The following is a 16,637-nucleotide window of genomic DNA, read 5'->3' as shown; positions in this document are numbered from 1 at the left end:
CCATGAGATCATGATCTGAACTGAAGTCATATGCTTAACTGACTGAGCCATCCAGGTGCCCCTGTGTGTCAATTTCTTTAGAACATAATCTTACAATTAGATTTACAGTCAAATTCTCAAAATTATCCCCATTTTCACCCATGGTAAAGCTACACAAATGGTATTAAAATGAACATCTTTTTTCATACACGATTCTCTGTGTTTGAGATAATTTCCTTGATGTAAATTTCCAAATATAGCACATTACATACATTAAGGTTCTTGAGAGAAACACAACCAATCAGAGAGGGACAGACAAACAGATAGATAAAGATGAGATTTATTATAGAAATTGGTTCCTGCCATTATGGAGGCTGAGTGATCGTATTGATGAAGTTTTGGGATGATGGGGGTTTGTGGAGCCTATGGCCACAAAAGACTTATTGAAGATGTCTTTGGTGCAAAAAGGTGATTTTATTAAAGCATGGGGACAGGACCCATGGGCAGGAAGAGCTCTCCACTGTAAGTGTGAGGGTGACTGTCTTATGAAGTCGGAGGAGATAAAGTCAAGAGGGAGTTTCCAAAGAGAATTTCACATGCTAGAGACTTACTGGAGGCCTAGCTATTGTCCACCTAAGGTTGTTTTTCCCTCTAGGGAAGACAGTAGGGAGTTCCTGGACTTCAGACTATGATGGGGTTGCTTTAGGTAAACTGGTGGAGACTCAACATTTTGACCATTTGTCTTTAGTCCATTCCCACTTTTGGGTAGCTGAAAGTATCCAAGGAATATCATACATGTCCCATGGGCAGGGTGGGGTGTGGTGCTGCTAGTTTGTGCTTTGTCCCTCAGCCTGCTTCATGCTCCCTTATCACTATGATCTGCTTCCTGCTAACTGGAAAGCCAGGAAAGCCAGTGGTATAAGGATGAGTGCAAGGGTTCAAGAGTACCAGGAGCACCGGTGTCTGAGGACAGGAGAAAATAGATGTCTCCACCCAAGCAGAGTTCAAATCTGCCCTTCCTCTGCCTTTTTGTTGTGTTTAGGCCCTCAGCTCACCACCATCAGTGAGGGTCAACTTCTTTACTCATTCTGTGGATTCAAATACTAATCTTTTCCAGAGACACCTTCTAAGGACACACCCAGAAATAATGTTTTATCAGCTATCTGGAAATCCCTTAGTTCAGCTGACACATGAAATTAACCATCACATCACATTACTGCCAGATCACTAAGCAAAATTTCCATTTGCACACCCTGCTACCTGAATTTGTAAGCTCCTCAAGGACACATGCCACAGTTCTTTCTGATAATATCCTAATATCCAGCAGACTTGCAACCATTTCATTTTCTTTCTGCTTTACCTCACAATAGACTCTTTAATAGAAGGCTTTGGCTTTCTCCTTTGAGAACTATAATCTCTGTACAGTTTGGAACACTCCAGTTAATTAGATATCTTCAAATCCTGCCAAGATAGAGGAAGGGCAAGCCTTAGAAAAATATTGTCTTGTTCACACTTGGGTTGATCCAAAAGCAGTATTTTAACCTAAGCCCTAAAATACAGTTTTTCAGTAACTATTATCCCAGGAGAAATGAAAACTTTGAAAAAAATGCATTTTGACTGCGTAATATTGATGAAGGAGCATGAGGCATGCTGAGGGCCAAGCACAGGCTAACCACCCCTCAGGTGGGATGTGTGTGATACTCCTCAGGTACTCCTGGCTGCCCAAGAACAAATGGTTAAACAAAGGGGAAAACAAATGGTTAAACTGATAGTCTCCATCAGTTTACAAATATCTTTTCAATAGCCTAATCTCCTAGAACTCCCTACTGTCTTTGCTAGAGGGAAAAACAATCCTAGCTAGGCCTTCAGTATTCTGTGAGTTTTCTTTAGCATATGGAAATCCCTTTAAGAAACTTCCTCTTAACTTTATTTCCCCCAGCTCCCATTGTTGTATATAACCAATCACCCTTCACAACTCCATTATAGCTCTTTCTGCCCCCAGGTCGTGTCCTGTGCTTTAAGAAAATCACCCTTTTGCACCAAAGACTATCCCATCACTCCAAAACCCCATCAATATTGTGATTATAATGAGAAATAGATATTTGGTCTTTGTCCCCTTTCCGGAGCATAACTCTTGGAATTTCCCAAGTGATGAGAGTGATAAAGGTGTCTCTTACTATGTTAATGAGGTAACTTGTGGAAAGCACCTAGGGGCTGGTTGCCACTGGAGCCTGCCAAGTGTTAGAGGATTAAAACTTTCAGCCCCACCCCCTGACATCCTGGGAGGGAAGAGGGACTGAAGATTGAGTTCAATTCACCAGTGGCCAATGGTTTCATCAATCATGCCTACATAATGAAGGCTCTATAAAAACCTCAAAAAGAATAAGATTAAGAGACTTCTGGGTTAGTAAACCTGTTGAAGATGCAGGGAGTGTAGAATGCTATGAGAGGGCATGGAAGCTTTGAGCCTTTTACACATACTTTGTGCTAGGCATCTCTTCATTTGGTTGTTCCTGACTTACATCCTTTTATGGTAAACCACTAATTAAGTAAGTAAAATGTTCTCAGAGTTCTGTGCTCTGTTCGTGTGAACTACTCAGACTTCAGGAGGAGATCATGGAAATCTTTGATCTATAACTAGATTGTTTGAGACTACAATCTGAAGTGAGGGCAGGGAGAAGTTCAGGCGATCTTGTGGGACACAGCCCTTAATCTATGGGATCTAATGCTATCTTCAGGTAGTGTCAGAATTGAACTGAATCCTAACATACCCAGCTGGTGTCTGAGAATTGCTTGGTGGTGTGGGGAAAAAAAACCCTACACTGGAATTAGTGATCAGGATCAGAGGCTTCTTATCACTCAATTTCAGAATTTACTAATAAGCATACTTTTAAATCTAGGAACAGCTCAGAGTTTATACATCTTGTTTTGTCTTCATAAAGCTTTAAGAATGTGTTTGAGGTATGTGCTTGTGTGTGTATGTTTATTTCTGTGACAGTGGTATTAAATTTTCAGAGAGAACAAAAATGTGTTGAAAAAATAGTCAATCCTTTCAGATAATTTTAGAATGTATTATAAAATACAACTTCTACTTTTAAACAAAATTAGTGATGGTAATTTGCCATCACTTCCCCAGTGAAAGTTATAAAAATAGTTAAGTGCTAACTACAAGTAAATAGTTGTGGAGGAAATACCTTGATTATTTTAAAAGCTCTTAAATTTGTACAAGAAAATGTTTGAAACTCTCAAGAAATTACTAAGCAAAGGGCATGGGAAAATATATAATTCATAAAAGAGGAATTACAACAAGTAAATATATATAATAAAAGTGTACAACCTTACTTGTGATAACAAATGCAAAATAAAATATTTCTGAAATTCATAGCAGCTTTATTCAGAAAAGATAAATGGATATAGCCTAGATATCTATCAAAAGAAGAATCAACAAACACCTGTGGTATACGCATGCAGTGGAATATAGCTCAGTAATGAAAAGGGAAAAGGAAACCTGTCGGTACTTGAAACAATAGGGAGGAATCTCAAAAACACTTTGAGTGAATGAATTCATATCCTAAAAGAGTACATATTGTATGATTCCATTGATATGAAGTTCTGGGATTGGTGTGCAAGTAAACTATGATTTAAGAAACTGAAAACACTGGTTGCCTCTGGCATATAGGCAGGTACTAGGGGCAGGGTTTGATGGGAAGAGGCACGAAGCAGCATTTTAGCATAACAGTAATGTTCTATATCTTGATAGAGGTTGTGTTTCATAGGTGTATACATTTGTCAAAACTCACCAAATGGTTAAGATTTATATATTTCATTATACTTAAATTTTACCTTTAAAAGACTAGTAAACAAAAATAAAACTGCAGTATGGTGATCTGTGTGCACTGAAGGTGTATACTGTCTCTGTTAGTGTGTAATGGGGGTCTTCCACCAGAGTCCTTATGGACATTATAGTGAATGAATTAGCAGATGTCTGGGAGGCAGCCAGCTCTTGTGTAGCATGAATTGAGAATACCTTGAGCCTGGGTAGTGTAGGAGCTTCCAGGGAAAATGATTGTCCTTAGCTGAATATAGACACTTGATAACCTTCTTGCCTGCGGTGCTTCCTGCCTTCCGCTGGAGGATGGGCTGAGGTGCATGTGTCAGGCTCTTTGATTAGCCCAGATGGGGGCAGCAGGTAAACTAGTCTGAACTGGCAGACCAACTTTTTTTAAATTGTTTGTTTGTTTGTTTGTTTTTAGTACTCTCTACACCCAACACCCAACATGGGGCTCGAACTCACAACCCCTGAGATCCAGACACATGCTCTTCTGACTGAGTCAGCAGTCTCCCCTCAAAGAACCAACTTTTGACTTTGTTGGTTTTTCTCTGTTTTCTAACAATTTCTGTTCTTATCTTTATTACTTTTGTTTTTCTCCTTTCTTTGGGCTTAATTTGTGTTCTTTTTTTTTTAGCATCTTCAGACGGAAGCTGATTCTCAATCTTTCATTTCTTAAAATGTATGAATTTAAAGCCATAAATTTTTTAAATGTTTATTTTTGAGAGAGAGAGAGGAGGATGGGGTAGAGAGAGAGGGAAAGAGAGAATCCCAAGCAGGCTCTGTGCTGTTGGTGCAGAGCCAGATGCAGGGCTTGATCTCACAAACTGTGAGATCATGACCTGAGCTGAAATCAAGAGTTGGTTGTTTAACCAACTGAGCCACCCAGGTATCCCTAAAGCCATACATTTTTATATTAATTTTTAGCAGTAGTCCACAAATTTTCCTTTTCCATATCTTCATTATCACTTCAAAATATTTTCTATTTTTATTATGTTTTCTTTTTTATACATAGGTTATTTAGAAGTAAATTGCTTAATTTCTAAATATTTTTGGGTATTTTAAAATCATTTTTCAGTTATTGATTTTTAATTTATTTTCACAGTGGTTACAGAAATGCTCTGTGATTTCAGTTCTTTGAAATTTGTTTAGAATTGCTTTATGTTTAACATGTTCTATTTTGGTGAATGTTCCATATGTATTTGAAAAGACTGTGTTTTCTGCAATTGTTGAATATAGCATTGTCCATAAGTCAGTTAGATCAAGTTGCTTAATTGTGTTGTTTAAATTTCGTACATGCTGCATTTTTAAATGTTTTTTCTGTCAGCTACTGGGCTGTTAAATTCTCCATTTATAATTGTGCATTTGTCTATTTCTCCTTAATTCAATTAAATTTTGCTGAATGGATTTTGAAGCTATACTATTTAAATTTTAGTATTTTTTTCTTATTGTTGAATTGACTTATTTTAACATCTTGAAATATCCTTTTTTAGCCCTAGTAGTACTTCATATCTTAAAGTCTGCTTAATATTTATTAATATAACCACTATGGATGCATTATGATTAGTGTTTTTACAACATATCTTTTCCCATTCTTTTCTTTCCACATATTTAAACAGTGTATAGGTAGGTCTTGTGTTTTTTTAGACAGTTTGACTGTTTAGTCATTTTACATTTAATATAATTTCCAATATAAAAGTCGTCATTTTCTCATCTGGTCTTTGTTCAGTCATTCTTTTTTCTTATTTTGTTTTTTATTTTTATTTATTTATTTATGCTTATTATTTATTTATTTATTTTTATTTATTTTTTTCAAATAGTTTATTGTCAAGTTGGTTTCCATACAACACCCAGTGCTCATCCCCACAAGTGCCCTCCTCCATGCCCATCACCCCCCTTCCCCTCATGTTTTTTATGAGCTAAGCTTCTTTCTTATTTCATCCTTTCTTTCTCCCTTCCTTCCTACCTGCCTTCTTTTTTGTCCTTTCCCATTCCTTCATTTATTTTATTTAATTCTTCTATTAGCTTTTTCTAAAAACTCAACTTTATTGACATACAATTTATATAAAATTAAATATATTCATAATTTGATAAGTTTTGACAAATATAACCACCATGACAATCAAGTTATGGATCTTACCCAAAAGAATAATGTGCAAAGTTTACAAACAGGTGATCTGTAGGGAGGAAACCTGAATGTCAACTAAACATATGAAAAGGTGCCTTCATCTCACCAGTAATTGGAAATGCTAACTAAAACCTGAAAATAGAGTTTGATCTGAGCTAGCACTAAGGACATTACAATAGGCTACTATTTTTAAAAATTTATTTCTTTATTTTTGAGAGAGAGAGAGAGTGTGTGATCATGAGCAAGAGAAGAGCAGAGAGACAGGGAGAGACAGAATCCCAAGCAGGCTCTAAGCTGTCAGCATGGAGCCTGACACGGGGAGCCCCATGTGGAGCTTGAACTCACGAACCACAGATCATGACCTGAGTCGAGATCAAGAGTCAGATGCTTAACCAACAATAAACCACTATCATGATTACCAAGGGGAGAAAAAGTAATCNGGAAGCTAGGGAAAAAAAAAAAAATCTGATGAGAAGAGATCCTAGTGCCCTCTCTCTCTCTGGTCTTTGCTTACACTATTTCCACAGCTTAATTGCTCTCAGTATTTGCTAACAACTTGGAAAACTGTAGGGATACTTCAGTGACATACCGAAAGGACAATTTTCCAAGAAGTGAAAGGTTACTATCTGGTATTTATCAGAACTTCTTATAATCATCTACATGGCTTTTAGCCCCTTCCTTCTCCAACACTTTAGCACACTAACCTGAGTTCCTCACAGCTGTATTGAAGATTTTCATATTGGGTCTCTTAGATTCTTCAACCTTGATAAGAAATTCATTAGTTTCTTCAACAGTTTTCTTTTCAGCATGTACTATATTCCAGGCACTAGAAAATACAAAGGTGAACAAAAGACACACCATTCCTGCTTCAATATGAAAGAATATAGATAATTATAGAATTTGACATAGTAATTTTATCAGGCAGAATTCCACCAGAGAAACAAAACCAGTAGGATATATGTTTATAAGTATACACACACACACACACACACACACACACAAAGAGTTTTATTACGAAGAGTTGACTTAGATTGGAGATGTTGATCACATCTACAAAATATCTTCCTAACAACACCTAGATTAGCATTTGATTTAGTAACTTGGTACTAATACCTAGCCAAGGTGACACATAACACTGACCATCACAGTAATGTTTGGAAAATGCTATAATAGCAAAAGTATAAAGTGCTAAGGACCCACATCCAGTTTTCAAAGTTGTTATCAAACACATAATGAAAGAAAGCTGATCTAGGAGGCAGTCATTTCTGTACTAAAAGGAAAGATTCAACTAAATACTACTGATCTAGTTCAGTGGAAAAACTTTGTTTTTTTAAAAATGTAAATATTAATATATAAAGTAGCCCATAATAACATATTCTCGGAATCTTAACAATTTTCATTCCAATAAAAATAGAGCTTCATCTGATTTAGCACAGAGATATTTCAATAACCTAGTACAATAATTACATAAGAATGAACAAGAATCTTGGCTTCTAATACAGAACAGACGTTTACCTTGTAGGCATTTCAAAATAAAAAAAGAAAAGATGGCAGGAAAATATCAGATGACAAAGGAAGCATTAGTTTAAAAAAATGCTAAAGATTGAAATTAGAAATTAGAAACAAAACCCCCTGACTGTATCCTAAACCTATGCTTTTCCCAAAAATTCTGAAATCTTATTACATCAGAATCAATTGGATATTGATAAAGACACATAACCCTAGGCTTCACCCTATCTCAATTGCACCTGAATCTCCAGGCATCAGGTCAGAGCATTGAATAGTTAGTATGCTCCTCAGATGATTCTTGATGCACAGCCAGTTTGGGGAAGTAACTGTCAAAATCTTCACAACACATCTTTGTTTTCCTTCATCTCATTGGTCAAGGTTGGCTTCCTTCAGGAAGCTGTCTGTGATTTCTTTTATCTACAAGCAAAATTTCAGTGCATCCTTTTATCTACAGACTCCTTATCTAATATGGTATTAATCAGAGTGTGTTATTTTATACAATCATGAAATTGAATTGGTTGAAGAATGGAGAAGCAGTACAATGTTTTAGGTCTCTACACATTGGATCTTTAGCTCCTGCTTTGTTATATTAGTTCAAATATTCTCTCACAAAACAACAGACATAATAATGTTCTAATGCAAATCTGTATGTAACCCACATACCTGGAAAGAAAGATCCTGGGATACAGTTTCTGGGAGGGTATCATAGTTCAAGTCGGAATAAGCCTTGACCAATGATTTTCTTACTGATCAGTTTTACATAACAAAACTCTTGACCCAAGGCTTTAGAGAGTTTAATTAATGATAAGAATTTAGGCTTAGAACAAAGACCTAGATTCTAATCCTGGCTACAACACTAAGGTGATTTTAGAAAAGCTACTTTACTTTTCATATCTAGATTTTATCATCAGTGAGTGAAGATATAATATCTCATATGGAATAATAATAATTATAGTTGTTATAACTATGATCATTAGGTGGTATGCTAAATGGCAGTAAATGGAAAAACAAAATAAATATTTTTATTGTTTATTAATTTTTGAGAGAGAGAGAGACTGTGAGAGCAGGGGAAGATCAGAGAGAGGGAGACACAGAATCCAAAGCAGGCTCCAGGCTCTGAGCTGTCAGTACAGAGCCAGACTCAGGGCTCAAACCCAAGAACTCTGAGACCATGACCTGAGCCAATGTCAGATGCTCAGCTGACTGAGCCACCCAGCTGCCCCCAAATTTTTTTAAGTATTTTACTGTTTCTCACCAATTAGAGAAAAGTTGGTGATCATGCAACTACCACCACTTTTAGTCACAGTAAGGACCAGCATGAGTATTACATCTCCAGAAAGAAAACAAACCGGCAGTTCTAAGAAAATATTTTTTTCAGAATCAGATCAAAGAAAAGTGATACAACTTTGATGTCCTGATTCAAAAATCAACATACCATAATATTTTGAAGTATTTGTTTAGAATCATTGAAGGTATATTTTGACTCTGGCAGATTATATTTTCCAGCAGTGGCTCCAATTACTTTTCCTATCCCACCTGCCTTTTTCTGTTTTTAGACCCCTACCTATTTCCATCAAGAGATGAGTTTATGTCCCCTCCTTTTAAATCTGGAAGGACCGTTGTGACTAGCTCAGTGGATATCCTACAGCAGATAGCACACAATGAGACTTCTGAGATTAGGTCATAATAAGCAGCACAACTTCCAACTAGCTCAGTCCCTCAGGATCCTTGCCCTTCAAATGCAAGTATTGTAATGCAAGGAAGCTCAGGCCACAAAGAGTGATCTATGCCTGCAAAATAAAGGATTCCCAACCTTTAGGCCAAGCTGAGCTTCCCAGCTGAAAACTAGTTCCAACCAGATGAATGATCCATCTTGGAAGTGGGTCCTGTATAGGCCTCAGTCAAGCCATGCCCTTTGGATGCTGTGTGGATCAGACACAAGCCATCTCTGCCCAGCCCTGAACTAGTGTCGGATTTTTGAGCTAAACTAATGACAGTTTTTGTTTTAAACTATATAAGTTTGGGAGCATTTTGTTCTGTACCAATAGAATACTAGAACACTACCTAGTTCTATAGGACATGTTATATCAATACTGTGTGTCATTATTTCTTAAAGTACCCTATGGAGTGTTAGGATGGAATATTTGAGCATTTAATTCAGCTGAAAAAAAATGTAGGGTTTTCACTTGGAATTTATATTTGCTTAAATTTGAAAAGAATGTCTGTTGCAAGATGTATATTACCATGCTATTTCAAATAGCAAGAAAAAAAGGAAACAATGTAAGTAATTGTTAATAGGTAAAATATGGTACATCAACACATGTAATGCTATACAGGAACTAAAAACAAGGTAAAGGTCTAAATAACAAGTGAAAAATAAAAAATATAAAACTGTATAGAATTATCCTATTTGTGTTAAAACATGTAATAAATATTTTACCTAGTGTTAAAACATGTAATAAATAAAAGAAACATCTTTTCTTTTAAAAAATGGTTATTTTTGAGAGGGAGAGAGCACAGGTTGGGAAGGGGCAGAGAGAGAGGGGGGACAGAGGATCTGAAGCAGGCTCCATGCTGACAGCAGTGAGAGTGATGTGGGGCTCAGACTCACAAACTGCTAAAGTCTGGGATGGTGATGCCTCCCTTTTTGATTTTCTTCTTCAATATTACTTTGGCTATTCGGGATCCTTTGTGGTTCCATACAAATTTTAGGATAGTTCTAGTTTTGAGAAGTATGCTGGTGCAATTTTGATTGGGATTGCATTGAATGTGTAGGTTGCTTTGGGTAGTAATGACATTTTAACTATATTTATTCTTCTAATCCATGAGCATGGAATGTTTTTCCATTTCTTTGTGTCTTCTTCAATTTCCTTCATAAGTTTTCTATAATTTTCATCGTACAGATCTCTTATATCCTTGGGTAGATTTATTCCTAGGTATTTTATGGTTTTTTGTGCAATTGTGAATGGGATCAGTTTCTTGATTTCGCTTTCTGTTGCTTCATTGGTGGTGTATAAAAATGCAACCGATTTCTGTACATTGATATTGTACCCTGCAACTTTGCTGAATTCTTGGATCAGTTCTAGTAGGCTTCTGCTGTAGTCTTTCAGGTTTTCTACGAAGAGTATCATGTCATCTGCAAAAAGTGAAAATTTGACTTCTTCTTTGCCAATTCTGATGCCTTTTATTTCCTTTTGTTGTCTGATGGCTGATTCTAGGACTTCCAGCACTATGTTAAACAACAGTGGTGAGAGTGGACATCCCTGTCGTGTTCCTGACTCAGGGGGAAAGCTCTCAGTTTTTCCCCGTTGAGGATGATGTTAGCTGAGGGCTTCTCCTAGATGGATTTTACGATGTTTACGTAAGTTCTTTCTATCCCGACTTTCTTGAGAATCTTTTTTAAGAAGGGATGCTGTATTTTGTCAAATGGTTTTTCTGCATCTATTGACAGGATTATATGACTTTTATCTTTTCTTTTGTTGATGTGATGGGGGGCTCTTATTTGTTGGGAGATTTTTGATAACTGATACAATTTCTCACTTCTTATGGGTCTGTTCAGGTTTTCTGTCTCTTCACATGTGAATTTTGGTNTTGCGTTTCTTGCAACATTTCCCTCAGAGAGTCCCCCTCAGGATTTTATTCTCTGTACTTTTAAATTCTTACCTTGAATTTGGGCTTTAGAATACTTTCAAATGCATACAAATAATACAATTTTGCTATAGAGTATTAGAATTACTTTTCAAGTTTTCTTTAAAACAGAATTTCTTTTTCTTAATAGTTTTTGTCAAGTTGGTTTCCATATAACATCCAGTGCTCATCCACACAAGTGCCCTCCTCCATGCCCATCACCCCCCATCCCCTCTCCCCCACTCCCATCAGCCCTCAGTTTATTCTCAGCATTCAAGAGTCTCTCATGGTTTGTCTCCCTCCTTCTCCCCAACTATTTTTCCCCTTCTTCCCCATGGTCCTCCATTAAGTTCCTCCTAATCCACCTATACGTGCAAACATATGATATCTGTCCTTTTCTGCCTGACTTATTTTGTTCAGCATAACACCCTCAAGTTGCTACAAATGGCCATATTTAATTTTTTCTCATTGCCATGTAGTATTCCATTGTATAGATAAACCACATGTTCTTGATCCATTTTTGGCTATTGTTGAGAGTGCTGCTATGAACATTGGGGTACATGTGGCCCTATGCATCAGCACTCCTGTATCCCTTGGGTAAATTCCTAGCAGTGCTATTGCTGGGTCATAGGGGAGTTCTATTGTTAATTTTTTGAGGAACCTTCACACTGTAAAACAGAATTTCTTACCTGAAGGACATTGATAGGAATTCAAAGTGCCTGTTCTCCCTGGTTGATCACATTGGCGCCCAACAGTTGTCACACGTGGAGCTACCAACTCCAGTGTGCTGAGGACAGCCATGGCTTTCCTCTGGATTAGTAAAACTCTCTGAGAAAAAGCAAGCAATTTGACCAACTTCAGTTCCACAATAGAAATCTGAAGAACCATAAGCATAGGACTAAAACAGCTTTTGCCTTTAACTTTCTCACAATAGTGCTAAGTAGTCCCACAGCCAACATGGCTACTTACCTCATTTTTCAACTGGTCTCAAAAACAAAATACATTAGCATAGAAACTACATGTCATACACAGCATAGAGAACTACACGTGTTAATAGTGCAAACAGTGTTAGTTATGACCTTACCATCACTTACTTTACCCAACATTAAGGATTCCCTTACCAGGTCACTGATGAATTTCTCAGGCTGAGGTTAAAATTACTCTGATTTTCTAAACACACATCAGCTAGGAGTAGGCTAGGTGGTTAGGGTGTGGGTAGGTGGTGGGAAAGGCAGTGGTAGAGAATGAAATTTACCTCATATTATCTGTGATTTAGATGGAAGTACCATAGACAATTATGGTCAGACCAAGCGTCTCAGTATAGATTTGGTGTTTTCATGTTATTATATAGTGTTTCATGATTCAAAACATTTTCAAAAAAATATTTATTTGTTTTTGAGAGAAAGAGAGAGAACACGAGCAGGGGAGGGGCAGAGAGAGACAGAGAGAACCCGAAGCAGGCTCTGTTCAGGCTCTGTGTGCAGAGCCCAATACTGGGCTCACTCATGAACTGTGAGATCATGACCTGAGCCAAAATCAAGAGTAGGATGCTCAACCAACTAAGCCACCCAGGTGCTCCTGTGTTCACATATTTAACCCTCACCCCACCCCAATCCTGTGAGGCAGGAAGGAATCTCTCTCTTTTTTTTAGCTAGTTAGTTAGTTTGTTTGTTTATTTATTTATTTATTAGAGAGAGTGTGTGTGTAAGCAGAGGCAGAGAGAATCCCAAGCAGGCTCCATGCTGTCAGCGCAGAGCCTGACTTAGGACTCAGTGTCATGAATTGTGAGATCCTGACTTGAACTGGGATCAAGAGTCAGACGCTTAACCAACTGAGCCACTCAGGTGCCCTAAGGCAGGAAGGAAAATAACCTTAATAAGCCTTATGGAGGTTAATGCCTTCTCCCTTCCAACCTGTCCTCCCCACTGCAGCCAGGTGACCCAGTCTGGCCACACATTGGCTTAACAGCCTTTCATGGCTCTCCATTGCCCTTGGAGTAATGTCCAAAACTCTCAACTGACTTTAAGGAGCTATAGGACCTGGTGTATTCCCATGTTTCCAGCCTCATTTCTTGTCACTCTTTCTCTTGATTTCTCTCATTTTTGTAATAATGCATTTCTTTCAGTTCCTTGTGCACACACCTTGCTCTTTTTCATATCCTGGCCTTCCCACAGATTGTTCTTTCCACCTAGAATGCTTTTTCTTCCTCTATTCTCAAAGAATGTTGAATGGGTGAATGAATTATGGGATATTAGAGAGAGTCAGTGTAGGATCCTGTTCAGGGAAAAGATCAGGAGTGGGAAAGTGATTAGGAAATTAATCACAAAACAATGTTAATAGATGAGTTTGAGGTTTAAGCCAATCACAAGAATGTAGCACAAACCCAGTTCTTGGTTTCTTCTCTTCCTTATTTCCTGTTCTTCCTTAAAGCCTCAGCATTAGTGCCATTTTCTCTAGGAAGCTTTTTACCCCCCAGAGGTGGTTAAATCCTCTTGCTGTCTGCCACGTAACTCCATGCACTTCCCTTCTGTAATGCTCCTTACACCTGAGTGAGGCACCTTGAGAGCAAAGCCCCATCTCTTGGTTGCTTCTCCATTCCAAGCACATAGCATTGTAACCAGGACACAGTGGTTAGTCTCCAAATGTTCATTGATCTGAATTCAGGTTTAAGCTCTGGGACAATAGTAGGTTTGTGTTTTTTGTTGGTTTTGGTCTTTTGGCCATTAGTTTCTTTCATTTAGCATAAGTGGATAGAGATTTTATAAATTCCCTATCTACTCCTCCAAAGTGAGTACAACTGGTGGACGGTGGAACTATTCTCAAATAGTAAATGATACTATCCTATTAAATAATATAATTAAAAACAATTATTCTGTTTTTCTAAGTTTCCTTGTAGGTATTTGCTTAGAGTGTACATGTGTTTATTTTCCATTCTTTTACCTCATCCTCCACCCTTTCCCCTCTACTTGACCAATTCCTATCTTTTTATCTCACCTGGGCTATCACTTCAGACACTGCACATAGACTATCTAAAGTTTAGCATTAGGAATATCAAGTACAAGAGTACTTGACACATGGTAGGATCTCAATATTGAATAAATGAGTGAGTGAATAAATAAAGGTGTATTGAGATTCATGTTGGATATTATTCAGTGGAAAGATCAAGAGTAAAGAGATGAGAGAATCAATCACCTATGATAATAGTTGTGTTCTTAGACATTTAAGCTGATCAAAAGAGGCAGCACATCTAGAACTCAGAAATTAATTTCTAAATACCATTCTCCAATAAAATGCAGGAGGAATCCTTCAAGAAATGGATGATTCTAGGACTAGGGCAGGGAAAGTACAGCTGAGTCTGGAGCATCATACAGTGCCATAAAGTAAGGAAGTACTCATGTGGCCATAAATGTAGGCAGAACTTAATGACTCTTCTCTAACAGACAGTATGGAAAGGGAACTTAAGTAACTTTACTAACCAGCAAAACATGGCATTACCTTAACCAAGAGATCAGGTTAATATTATTAGGAATACATTTTGACATCATGGACACTTTGATAAAATAAAAGAGAAAGACACCTCTTTTCTGAGGTATTCTTCCCCCAAGATTCCTAACCTCTGTCAAATCACACATACAAAAAATCAGGTAACTTAAATTGGTGGGGGGGTGAGGAGCATAAGAAATGCATCACCAGTGTATTCAAAGTATCAAGGTCATGAAAACAAGGAGATACTGAGAAATTGTTAAAGAATCAGAGAAGACTAAGGAGACAGGACAAGGAAATGCAATGCGGTGTCCTGGAACATAAAAGATATTAGTGGAAAGGCTGGTGAAGTCTAAATAAAATCTATAGTTATTATTACTGTACCAGTGTTAATTGCTTAGTTTGACAAGTGGGCCATGTTTATGTCAGATGGTAACACCATGAGAAGCTGGTGAATGGTATATGGGAAATCTGTACTATCTTTGCACCTCGTCTGAAAATCCAAATTTATTTAAAAAAATATTCCACATAAGGCTTGGCTGCAGTGTCCACTTAGTAGGGGAGAATAGGAGGGGAGGAAGGAGGCTGGTCTGATTTGGAGTCCACAAAATCTTGCCCCTCCAGCAATGCATATATAATGATACTCTTACCTGTTTTGAATTTTATGAAAGGATTCCACACCCTTAAACTCACTTGACCCTCTCCATCTAGAGGAAGGATAGGCCAGGAAGACACTTAAGTTCATAGGGGACTAATGTGAGCTTCTCTGCAGGACCTTATGTTAAAATGAGTAATCTCACATTTAATGTTTGGTATTGGGCATCTGTAGAGACCCAAGGTGTGGACTCTGAAAGAAACTGATCTGGAAGAAGACTGTGACAGCAGTAATTAAAACACACTAAGGAAAGAATCTGACAGAGTTGGCAAACAAGTCCAGAAAATGGATACGAAAACACTATGAATATGTCAGCATGTTTGTAGGAGGCACCAGAGGGATATATATAGGCCTAAGCTGTGCCTCCTAAAGCTGGCCAGTGGGATGTTCCGTTGGTAGAGATAATGCCTCAAGCTATTATAGTTCCTTTGTTCTGGTTCTGTTCTGTCTAAACAAGTTATTAAGGCACAAAGAAAGGAAATTGATTGCCAAGGTAGTCAGTCCTATGGTAGATAATTTAAAACTTTTATGTTTTTGAATTCTCTCAAAACATTATGAATAGTCATTATCGCCCCCAGTTGCATGGGGGAATCAGATCCGTTCAGAAATTAAGAACCAAGCCTGGCTACATAGTAAGTAGCAGAGCTGGAATTCAAATCCAGGTGTGTCTCCTGCTTTGGCCCAATTTCATTCGAGCCCCGCATGGTAAGTACACAGGGAAATGCCCCTCAGCCCCACTGAGCTCTTCAGCCATCCAACCTGATGGTAGGATGTGGGGAACTCCTGGCAAAACCTGGCTGAGCACTCTCTGGGATTGCGCTGTGGAGCACTCATTGTGTAAAGGCAGAAACCCCGCTTACCTTTTGAAGACAACAGGCTCTGCACTGAATGGACTCCCCGGTTTCCATTTCCCCTTTTCTTGTTAATTCCTCTGATATTTGTTCAGCATTAATGCCAGCCCTACCCAGCCAAAGCCCCTTTGGCTAAAGCTGACGCCACCCCTGGCCTCGAAGGCAGGACATGTGATTCAGATTAGTGCGACCCTGCTCTCTGGCCCCAGAGTTTGGTGGAGGATGGGCGTGCTGGCAGAACTGGGCCAAAGAGCATGAAGATTCATTTGCTGGGGGCCTCTGGGAAATACGCCTCTTTGCTCTTCTGAGGAGATTCTAGAGAAATTCTTTCCTTTTTTTCTGTGACAGGAAAGAAGAAGCATGTAGCACAGGGTATGGATGAGGAAGCATTGCAGCCGATCACTTTGCCACAGTGAAGGGGAGTCAGCCCTTGGGGAAAGTTGTGTGTGGATCAGACAAGTTAGAATAAACCAAACTTTGCTCTTCCCAAGCTAATCAATCTCTTTTATGACTTAATCCAGTTTGAGTTTTTACATTTATTTATTTATCTAACTATCTATTGATTGGTGGGGGGGG

General features: G+C 38.1%; 1 protein-coding gene and 1 long non-coding RNA gene across 2 annotated transcripts in view; one reads left to right on the top strand and one right to left on the bottom strand.

Moving 5' to 3' along the window:
* LOC144229103 (uncharacterized) overlaps positions 1-9,024 on the bottom strand; it is an 84,026-nt gene extending 75,002 nt beyond the window's left edge. The window contains exons 1-2 of the long non-coding RNA XR_013334353.1: positions 8,881-9,024; positions 6,641-6,762 (exon numbers count right to left, since the gene is read on the bottom strand). This is a non-coding gene — a long non-coding RNA (uncharacterized LOC144229103). The remainder of the gene's footprint in view (positions 1-6,640; positions 6,763-8,880) is intronic.
* LOC144229101 (calcitonin) overlaps positions 1-16,637 on the top strand; it is a 153,996-nt gene that overhangs the window by 12,094 nt on the left and 125,265 nt on the right. The window lies entirely within an intron of this gene.

This window comes from Crocuta crocuta, unplaced genomic scaffold (assembly GCF_008692635.1).
Source record: "Crocuta crocuta isolate KB4526 unplaced genomic scaffold, BGI_CrCroc_1.0 scaffold233, whole genome shotgun sequence".
Lineage (NCBI taxonomy): Eukaryota > Metazoa > Chordata > Mammalia > Carnivora > Hyaenidae > Crocuta > Crocuta crocuta.
This window is presented reverse-complemented; position numbering and strand designations above follow the sequence as displayed.